This window comes from Condylura cristata, unplaced genomic scaffold (assembly GCF_000260355.1).
Source record: "Condylura cristata isolate star-nosed mole 26May11 unplaced genomic scaffold, ConCri1.0 scaffold00002, whole genome shotgun sequence".
Lineage (NCBI taxonomy): Eukaryota > Metazoa > Chordata > Mammalia > Eulipotyphla > Talpidae > Condylura > Condylura cristata.
The window spans coordinates 25,965,311-25,975,296 of NW_004567103.1; the positions used below are offsets into that span (position 1 = coordinate 25,965,311).

Here is a 9,986-nt window from a genome sequence, read left to right on the forward strand (position 1 = left end):
ATCTTTACTTGCTTCATAATTTTATCAGTACAGAAATGAGTTACTTCTCACCAAGGGAAAATACAAGAAAGAAGGTAAGCTTGAATTAGATGTAATGATTCACACAGGTAAAAAGGAGTTCAAGTTCAAGTGTGGCCTCTCAAAAGAACTGCACTTATGTTTGTTTCCAGAAAAGTGCTGTACAGGGTTTAGGTATTTTCAGTCATTTTAGAGCACAATGAAAGGTCAAGCTAAGTGGAAGTGGTGTTTATGTAGGCTGTGGTGACCCCTGGGAACCTGCCTCCCATGACCTGGTCCTTGCTGCCAAGCACTTTTCAGGACAAGCGCCGAAGCAAAGGGCTGTGTTGCCCCAGCCCACCCTCCTCCCACTGCTGCAAGGGCTTTTTGTGAAAAAAGGAGAACAAAGGGGCAGCTGGTAACTCTGGAGTGGTGTGGAAAGAGCAATTTCACTCAGGATAGGAATGGGAAATCAACAGAGCAGAATTACCAGGACACATTTTCTTGTTCCTACTTTTTTTTTAAGATGTATTTACTTATGCAGACAAGAACTGGGGTACAGGCCAGAGGTGCTGGAGGCAAGAAAATTCACTAGAGACAGAGTGGGGAGCATAGCAGGCAGATCTACTGAAATACACTGCTGAGGGAGCAGCGGGCGGGTCAGGAGAGGTCTGCCACCTCCCTGGCCAGGGACAAAACTTGTTTCTAGATTCTTGCAGCAATTAGGGTGGCAGGGAGAATGTGGAAGTGTGGGGAATGTGGTGTTGGGAGGACAGGGCGGAACAGAGGCCAACCAAGACAAGGGGGTAGCTGAAATACAACCTTTTCACTCTCCCCCTTAAAAGGACCAGTCTGCAGAAAACCCCTCAGCAGCAGCGTGTGTGCTGTGGCAGAGCTATGCCAGAGGACCATACCAGAGGCCCAGGAGGCCAGGAACAGGTCACTGCTCAGTCCTTCCTACATCCAGGAGGGGCTGGGAGATGCTTGAAGATGGGGCGTGAGTGGAGGTTCCCTCCTAAAGTCGAGGAGCACAGTGCAGGCTGAGGTTGCGAAGGTCAAGCACCGTGTGGAGGAGCACAGCTCAGGAACTGAGGCATCGCTGACGCAGGGTAGCCGGCGTCACTCCAAATCTCACTCCAAACAGGAACACACCATTAACACATGGTTAGGAAGGAGTCACAAGTGGAAAAATAAATAATATGATTCCATTTATGTAGCACTTTAAAATTTATAATGAATTTTTCTAAAAGTGATCTGTCCCACATGGATATTTTTCAAACCCTCAAAAGATACATTCTTCATATTAGTATAAAAATCTTTAACAGCCAACTTTATGTTACAATAGATTTTTTACAAAAAAAAATCTACAACTACTACTCGTAGAAAATTATTCATAAATACTATACATAAAAGCCAAACAGTAGGCTTAAGGTACTGAACCTTTTCTAAAATATCTACTGCTCTTCCAGGATGACTAATTAAATATAATTTACATTAACTGAACTAGGTGTAAACATTGCAGTACTCTGCATAGACTATTAAGCATATCTCATTAAGAAGTTTTCTCTATTTCCAAACCTTTATCTAAGGGAGGGGGTGAGGGCGGGGGTGGGGGAGTAGAGATGAGTAATTATTTTTAAAAAGAGTGTATTAAAGGATATCCCTCAAGGGTCTTAAAAACAGCTCTTAGAGCATAAACAGGAGGCATTCTATAAGGTTATGAAGAATGGTGAAATAAAAACGTTTGTGGCCTGTTTCCATAAAGAAGCACAAAAAAAAAAAGAAAGAAAGAAAGAAAGAAAACAAGCTAAAATTACTTCCAGCTTGCTGAGTTAAAATGAACTGTTAGGTCATTAGGCAAGTGTCTTATTTACTCTCTGCCCCATATACAATAATAACATGTGTTGCTGAGAGTCAAGAGTTCACATTAGCATTTTTTAATTTAGGAAAAAAGGGAAAATGTAAACCCTAAGGAATGGTTTTCTGGTTGACATGGTTCAGCATGCCTGGAGGGTGATAAGTACTCTGTACCCAAATCTTTAATAAACTTTCTGTCCTTGAGATACGAGATAACACTTCTGACCTGCTCAGTCAGTAGAGAATTCTCCTTCAGGGTCTTTCTTTCACTTTGATGGTAAATTTGTGCTGATCTGTCCTCTTTTGGTCATATGGTTTCTCATGTGACTGTCAGCGTACATCTGAACACAGCTGCCCGGCATTGAGGCGAAGCTGCAGCTTGGAGAGGGAAGTGAAGCAAAGAGCTAACCTTTGGCCTTGGCTCTAGGTACTAAGCAAGTGATGTGTAAAAAGTAAAATATTATAAAGTGAAATTGATACTGCTGATATAGTAAGAATACCCCAAACCTATTTGCATGAATTAAAGCTACAATAAGTGGAACCTCATCGGACATGCTAATTTCTAGAGTGAATGAAGTCTTCTGGAAGATTGTATCAATTCCTAGCTTTCAGCTTGTTCCAGTTTTTGTTTCCACAAGCCCTTGGTCTGTATCATGGCACTTACCCTGTCTGGATCTTCTGTAGCCCTTACTGCCCACTGCAATTCTTATGCTTATTTACCTGGTTACCTGCCTCTTCATTGCCTGGATCCACTGGCCTCCCCCTTAGAATATCAACTTCATGTCCTGGAAGATCCCAATCTACTAACCCTGGATACTGTTACTTGATCAGAGCTAATCTGGCCCAGGGCATATCTAGTCCAATATATAACTTAACAATATATAAAACACACATAGACCTGCTAAATGATTCCTGATTTCAACAAATACTAACTGAATTTCTCATATATATTGAGCAATGGGCACAGCGCTGGGAACTAGTGGACAGAGGTGACAGGCAGTAGGAGGTCTTTTATGAGGCTGGCTGAAAACCTCATGTACTATCTTGCTAAACCATTGAGCAGAACACAGGGAAAGAAGGGACACAGGATCATTAATCAGAGAGCAAGCTGAAAGCACAAAACACAAAGCCACATCTTGGATTTCATCACCCAGACTCTTTGTAGATATAGGTAAGAAACACAGACCTCTATTTGGCACAGACAGCCCCCTTCAAGCTCCCTTTTCAGAAAGCTTTGCAAAAGTCTTATAAACAACTGCTATGGCAAAAAAAAAAAAAAAAAAAAAAAAATTGTAATGCCTAAGGTATCCCTTTGAAAGAAAAGGAAAATTCCTTTGAGTTTTTTTCTCAGTGACAAGGAATGCAATTAGGCCTATACTTGGCACTTTGTCAGTTCTCAGAGCCAAGAAATCTCATGGTTAGGAGAACAAAGCTACCAAGACGCTTTTGCTATTGACTATGGCTACCCCAGAGGTCAAGGGCTAAAGCCTGAGAACATTCTACCCCTTTATGTTAATCTGCCATGCAAGTAACTTCCAAATTCCAAAGCTCATAGGACTCAGAGTGCAAAATCCTTTCCATTACTTTATTGAGAAATTACGTATGCTGTGATTTATTGTAAAGCTGATCTTTCAAAGCATTAGTCAGGACACCTGCAAACCTTCAGACAACAGCTGCCGATACCAGTTTAACATATCATGGGTCAGCACTTAAAGTCTGGTAATAAATCACCCTTATACCAGAGACACTAGATTGGTAATGTATTGCGAGCTGGTTAAAAAGAACGAGCTATGGATTATGTTATAACTCAGTACTTTGGAAAATGGAGGCTAATGAAAATAACGATTGTTAATAGTACATCATTTTCTTCAGTGGTATGCTTTTTCTAAGGAAGGTCTTTAAAGACAAAGGAAATCTCACTGTGCATTAACAATATAAAACTTGGCAATTTCATAGGTACATGTGCTTGAAAAAAAACTGGCATTTTCTAGTTTTATAGTGAATGATCCTACTCTGTTTAAGACTTGTCAGGGCAATATTTAAAAGCAATACTCAAGTTTTGGGGGGAGATAGACATTGTTATTTCAGACATATAAATATTTTCATACTGGAAATACTACAATTAATTGCTCAAGCCCTGATAAAACAAACACCATATATCAAATGTGGTTGGTGTGAGGAAAAGCTGCACCCATAGTCTGGTTAGGAGTGACTGTGGTATTTTCAAATATACTTTAAAGGTTCACCAGAGCAAAAACCCAAGATCCCTTAATGACATGGCGTTGCCTAAGGCATGCCAACACTGTGCTCCTCTCTTACCTTCTTTCCACCCTGACATAAAATTGTAGTGCTAGTCAGGCTCCCAGTGAAGCACACTATGGGCACGCTAACCATGGCCTAGTATCTTCTTTCTAGCAAGAGGCAAGTGGTAGCTCAAGATAGGAATGAGCCATGACTTAGAGCAACGTTGACGAAAAGGAAGACCCTTCGGACCACAGATTTTCAGTATTTAATGAAGTGATTGCAAGCCCAGTGTCCACCTAAAGAAGAAGGTCCAGGCTCAGAGGGGTGTGCTGACAGTGATGGACAAAAACATGCACACTTCTGTGCCTCTGTTCCTTTGATTCTTCTAATGAAAAGGAAAATTGAGTCACTAGCAACTATTAAAGCAATATCAGTGGTAGGCAGAAGTTCACAGAATCCCTTATTTTCCTGAAGTTGAGACAAGGAGCTCCCCAGACTCCTCTATGCCACATGACTTTGTCCCCTCCCCTGAGGCAGACTGATCAAAAGGTGGCCGGTCAACCTAAACTGTGACTGTTTTAGAGTCTCTCTTCTAATGGCCTCAAGCTCGGAAAACTGAACCCGGAGGGTGGAAGTCACCAGTGCCTGACGACACTAAATCAGCTACTTGGAAAAGAGGGCCACAAACCCCAATTCTGAGATGGTGGGAGGGCCCTTGGTTGTGGCTCTTTGTGCTGTTGGATGGTCCCCCTTTCTTCAATTCCAAGAGCTCTGCCCTGGGATCCTTCCAGTAAAAAAAAAAAAAAAGAAAAAGAAAAAATAGTGTTTAATAGCTCTTTTGGTTTAGGCTATCTAGTGCATTCTGTAGCCTCCATTCAAATGAACTCTGAAGGTTAAGGACATCGGCACTTTAATAAAGTTACATTCTGTTCAAGGAGATGTAGAAGGGACATGTCTAAATTCCTTGTGCATGTAGATTTTATAGATGCTCTCACATGTGATTCTGTAAGAGTTGGGAAAGGGCTGCTATTAGCAGCCTCCTAAGAAAGAAAAGGCAGGGGCGGCTCAGAGAAGGTATCAGCTTGTGCTGAGGCCTGGCTGCTGGCAGAGCAGCGGCGGCAGAGATGGGCTAGGATCAGGTCTGTGACTGCTGGTGCCCTGTTCTTCCTCGATGCATGTGTCATCGAGTACTTTCTATTGTTCCTGCCTGGGAAGGGCCACCTAGCACTCTTCAACATTTCCTACATATAAAGTCCTTAGCTAAAGGAAATATGCACAAACCAGAAGAGCTTTTCTCTGTGTGTGTTCTTTCCTTCCCCAACTCTAATCAAAAATTTTTAATAAAGTAGAGTGTATAAACTACTGCCTTAATGTTGATATTTGTTAATAAAAAGAAATAAGGGCCAGGAGGCAACTTCCTTTTGATATGGCTAGCAAGCTTACCATCTTCTACACATTTTAACAATTATAAGGCAGCAGCCTTTGAACTATGTGCCAAAGGGTCTAAGATATTTTCATCTAACTTGTTTTGAACACATTTTCCCCAAAATGTCTGGCTGCCTGTTTATAATTATTATAAACATGTATTATTGTATGAACTTTTGTATACCTTATTAAACATGAACAAAGTAGGAAAGAATGGCAGAACTGAGGAATGTTTTGTTAATCCTGACTCTTCAAAGCACATACATACAGAAGGAGGTTCATTATAATTAACCACGATGGATATATTGAAAGATCCAGAAAATTAAGAATTGGTGGCCAGCTTCTTGCCTGCTCTGATTCTGGTTACTGTTACATGACATGTTGTCATGTTACTGACAACATGGCTAACAAGAGTATTTGCCAACCTATGCCATTTTCTTGTTGTCTGCAATATCAAAATTATGCTCAATCACAGACATTCTCTGTAGGACCTTTTTAAAGATTCTGTTAGTTTTTCAGGGTTTGTTAAAACTAAAAAATAGAATTAGTAGATCCAGTTAACCAGGCACAACACAGTTCACAAAATAACCAAATCAGAGAACCAGTGGGGAAGGTCTGAGAAGGAGAGGCCCTCCCGCGCTCCTTCCCGGGACATGAGCCGCCGGACATGAAGCTGGGGTGGTACCAGTGCTGTACAGTCAGCATCAGTTACCACAATACTAAAACAAACACAAGTGCAAGTTTTAATCAATGTCTTTTCCATCCACAAGCATCTTCTCAAGCACCCCTGAGGCACATATTCAACTTTGGAGGCACTTTGTCTGTGCGGCAAAACAGCGGTCTCTCTCTGGAGCCAGTTACAATCACAGGGTTCTTGAAGCCTACAACTATTCAGGAGAAGGACAAACCAACCCAAGCAAAAAAAAACAACTTTTAAAATGATGAACTCTAACCCACAACCAGAAAAGGCACACACAACAGAACAGAATATACCGTGTATGACCCAGGTAACTGCCAGCCCAGTCAAAAAGCAGTCCCCTGCTAGCACCCCCAGAATTCCTCCAGGTACTTTCTTCTTCCCATGTGCCCTCCTTTACAGGTAACATCATCCTGATGGATGAGGCAATATATTTCTTGCTCTTCTCTAGTTTTAGCCACTATGTACACACCCCTCAGGCATAGAGTTTCCTATTTGGGGTTCCCACACCTTTTTATAAAAGGCCATGCATTCTTTCGTATCTCTTCTTTCAGCCTCTCTATAAGATACATCCCTATCTTGTGCAACTCTAGTTTATTCTCACTGTGTGTAGCTCTAGTTTACTCTGTTTTCATTGCTGATTGCAGTCCATTTTATGGCAATATCAATAATTATTCATCTGATCTACTACTTAGTGATAGCTTGGATGTTTCTAATTTGAGTCATCTCAACGATGCCATGACGACCTTCCTGCAGGCGTCTCCAAAAGCATGAGTGTGTCTCTCCAGGTTACACAAGCACACCCATGAGGGAAACTGGATCCTATCTTAGTTTTAAAGAAAAAACCTCAAGGGAAGGTAATTCCTGTGTATCTCTTGGTAGTCAACTTTAATATTCATTAATTCTGAGATAGCCATCAGGAAAGCTCATTAAAGTACAAATCTCTCTTTTCCCAGACTTTCACTCCTGCACATTCATAAATGTGGACCATGATTTTATATGCATTTAACTGTTAAAAATAGTTTTGAAATTTTCAATGGATTTATTGAAGCAATGCTCCTAAATATCAACTCTCTCTTCTCCCAGTCTGTCTCTTGCTCACACACACAACACACATTTTTACATAATGTAATCACATGTTTCCTTTTAATGAGGGCCAATATTGTGTCTACTAGGAGAACAAAATGTTCATTCAAATTTTAAAGCAATCTTGCACCAAAGTTTCATTTTAACACTCATATTGCTCAAGCATGAAATGCCAAAAATGCTAATCCTGCAGCTAGCAAGGAGTACAAGTACAAATAATAGTAATCCATTCTAATTTTGGAGTCTCTAATGTTCCATTACCATCACAAGTAGCCTCCAAGTGGACTACACTAATGGGACATATTTAGATGACAATATTGTGGGACCAGCATCATTGTTTTATTGAAGTAAACACCATAACTACCATTATTTTTGTGTAGGACACTTTCTGCATCTCAATTCATAGATGCAATGCTTTTTAATCCCTTAAACAACCCTAACTTGTTATTATTCCTCTCACACTATGAAAGGAAACTAAGGCACAAAGGAGGACAGTAACTTGCTAAGTCTAAGGTAAGCGACTGAACTGCTTCCCAGTGCCTCAATCCACTTTCTGCCACACGAGATGGCAGCAAGTTACACTTGTTGTTACTGTCATTGTTATTGCTTTGTTAGTAACAAGAACAATTCTTAGGACTAGGCCACCACGTGGGAACTACAATGTGGGAGAAAAGTATGTGCATGTTTGTGTGGATTTATGAAAATTTTATGAAAATGATTATAACCAAGCAACTCTTGAAATCTGGGCGAACTAATTAAGAAGTGAATTAAGGGATTCTATGGATACCCAAATTAGTCATTAGGACTCCAAGACTTGGAGCTCTGGTCTAAATCCAGCTCCGGCACTTGCATCCAACATAAACATGACCAGGGAAGTACCACAGCTCATAATTAAAATGGGCTTTTTTGGCTCATGTGTCCACATGGGAAAGGCCTCTTCCTAACTGAATCTCGACACCTCTTCAGTTATCGTGGGCTTCATTTGCCATCTCTCTCCTCTTTTATATCTGCTAGCATTTGGGTTATGCTGAGGGAGAAATCATTTCAATCAGTGATGTCTGCAGAATGAGCATAAAAAGATAAAAGTAAATCCTTTGAACTGTAGTTAGAAAATTCTTTAAGGGACATATTGGAGACTACTATCAATTGGCAAAGAGTTATACAGAATGGACACCCAGTGTCACTTTTCCCGGGTAAGCAACCAGAATAAGCAGTGTCCTAACATGGGATTAATCTTTGCAGGCCCAAACATTCTTGCTTTCTACCTCTAATGTGATTAGTGACAGACAGCTGGAGGCATCTCATTCTTCTCACAAAAATATGATCACAATTGTTTTCAATTGGTACCTCTTTCCATCAAGCTGTTTGTTGCCTTCCAGCAGAATAATCAAAGTTTCTGATTATTTGGTATGTTCCAAGAAAACAGGAATTGATTGTGCCCTTGTTGTCTAATGGGCAGAAGGCTGCCAGGATCCACACAGTAACCCTTCAGTTGCCTATCCAAAAGAGAATCTACCAGAAATTTCCAATACAATTCTCTTCAGATGCAAACAAAGTGATTTCACAGGAATTCGGATTTTAGATATGAGAAAATAAATTCACAGAAAATAACCAATCCCCACTTATGTTAATGGTTCTTTTTAAAAAGTTACATCATCTAACTACTGAAGCTTCAGGTTATGGAAAAATAATCAGGTTTACATTAAACACTCGTGGCAATATAGAGGTGCAATAAGACCTCATTAACTTAGGCTACCTCCATTTGGAATTTAGGATCATTTGAGGGGATCCAGAGCAGAGATGATTTTTTTTCACAACAAATCTATGACTTGCTATGCAAATTATTTTAAACAAGCAAGCCTGATGGGGTGGCAATGGGGGCTGGAGAGACAAAAATATTGTGAAGAAAGTGGTGTGAACCCAAAACCACAAGCTTTCTGTACAACAAACAAACTCATTCAAATGCCAATAACTGATAATGATCATAGTTACCATTTAACTGAATGTCAACTTTGTACACTTCACTTTATATGCAAGAGCAGGAAATACCCCACGCATTCTGCAAGGTGAATATAAGTATCCCCACATTAGGAGGGCCCTGATGTTCAGAGAAGCAGGGGACATGCAAGGACCACACAATCATCAGGAGGCAGAGCAGGACCCCACGCCAGCCGCCTGGCACAAAGCCGGATTCTCCCACTCCACACCGCATGACCACTGAAGACTGCAAGTCAGACTTACAGGTTCACTGGAGCAAGTTCTTCAACATCCGCAACACAGCAAGTACGGTTATCACTGGGAGGGCAAGCCAAGCAGGCTAGCGCCACTCCTCGCCGTAGTTCCTTCCCACATCACAAGGAGAAAAGATATCTTTTTTGATACCTTGAAACTACTCTATACATGAAATTACTCTAAAGAAATCCAAAGAAATGTCAGTCTAGAATGGATTGTGGGGAAGGATTAAAGGCGCTTTGGTGGTTGGTATGGTGTGGTAACATATAGTGTGTATACACACACAAACATGCATGCACACCACACTCCTATGCCCCTAAATTATACACAGTGTTATAAATAAATGTTACCTCAATAAAAAAATTATATAAATCTTTGTAAAGTGCTTGGTATTAAGATAATATTCAAAGCTTTGGAACTTAATGTACACTTTGTAGTGATATTTAAT

The 9,986-nt window shown here is 40.6% G+C and overlaps 1 protein-coding gene across 8 annotated transcripts in view; it reads right to left on the bottom strand.

Moving 5' to 3' along the window:
• The window catches only part of SPATS2L (spermatogenesis associated, serine-rich 2-like), a 157,457-nt gene that overhangs the window by 125,197 nt on the left and 22,274 nt on the right, over positions 1-9,986 (bottom strand). The window contains exon 1 of one of the 8 annotated variants that reach the window (XM_004674401.2): positions 912-1,003. The exons of the other annotated variants lie outside the window; for them this stretch is intronic. The gene's annotated coding sequence lies outside the window, so the exon portion shown is untranslated. Of the gene's footprint in view, positions 1-911; positions 1,004-9,986 lie in introns of those variants that run through there. 8 annotated transcript variants of the gene reach the window in all.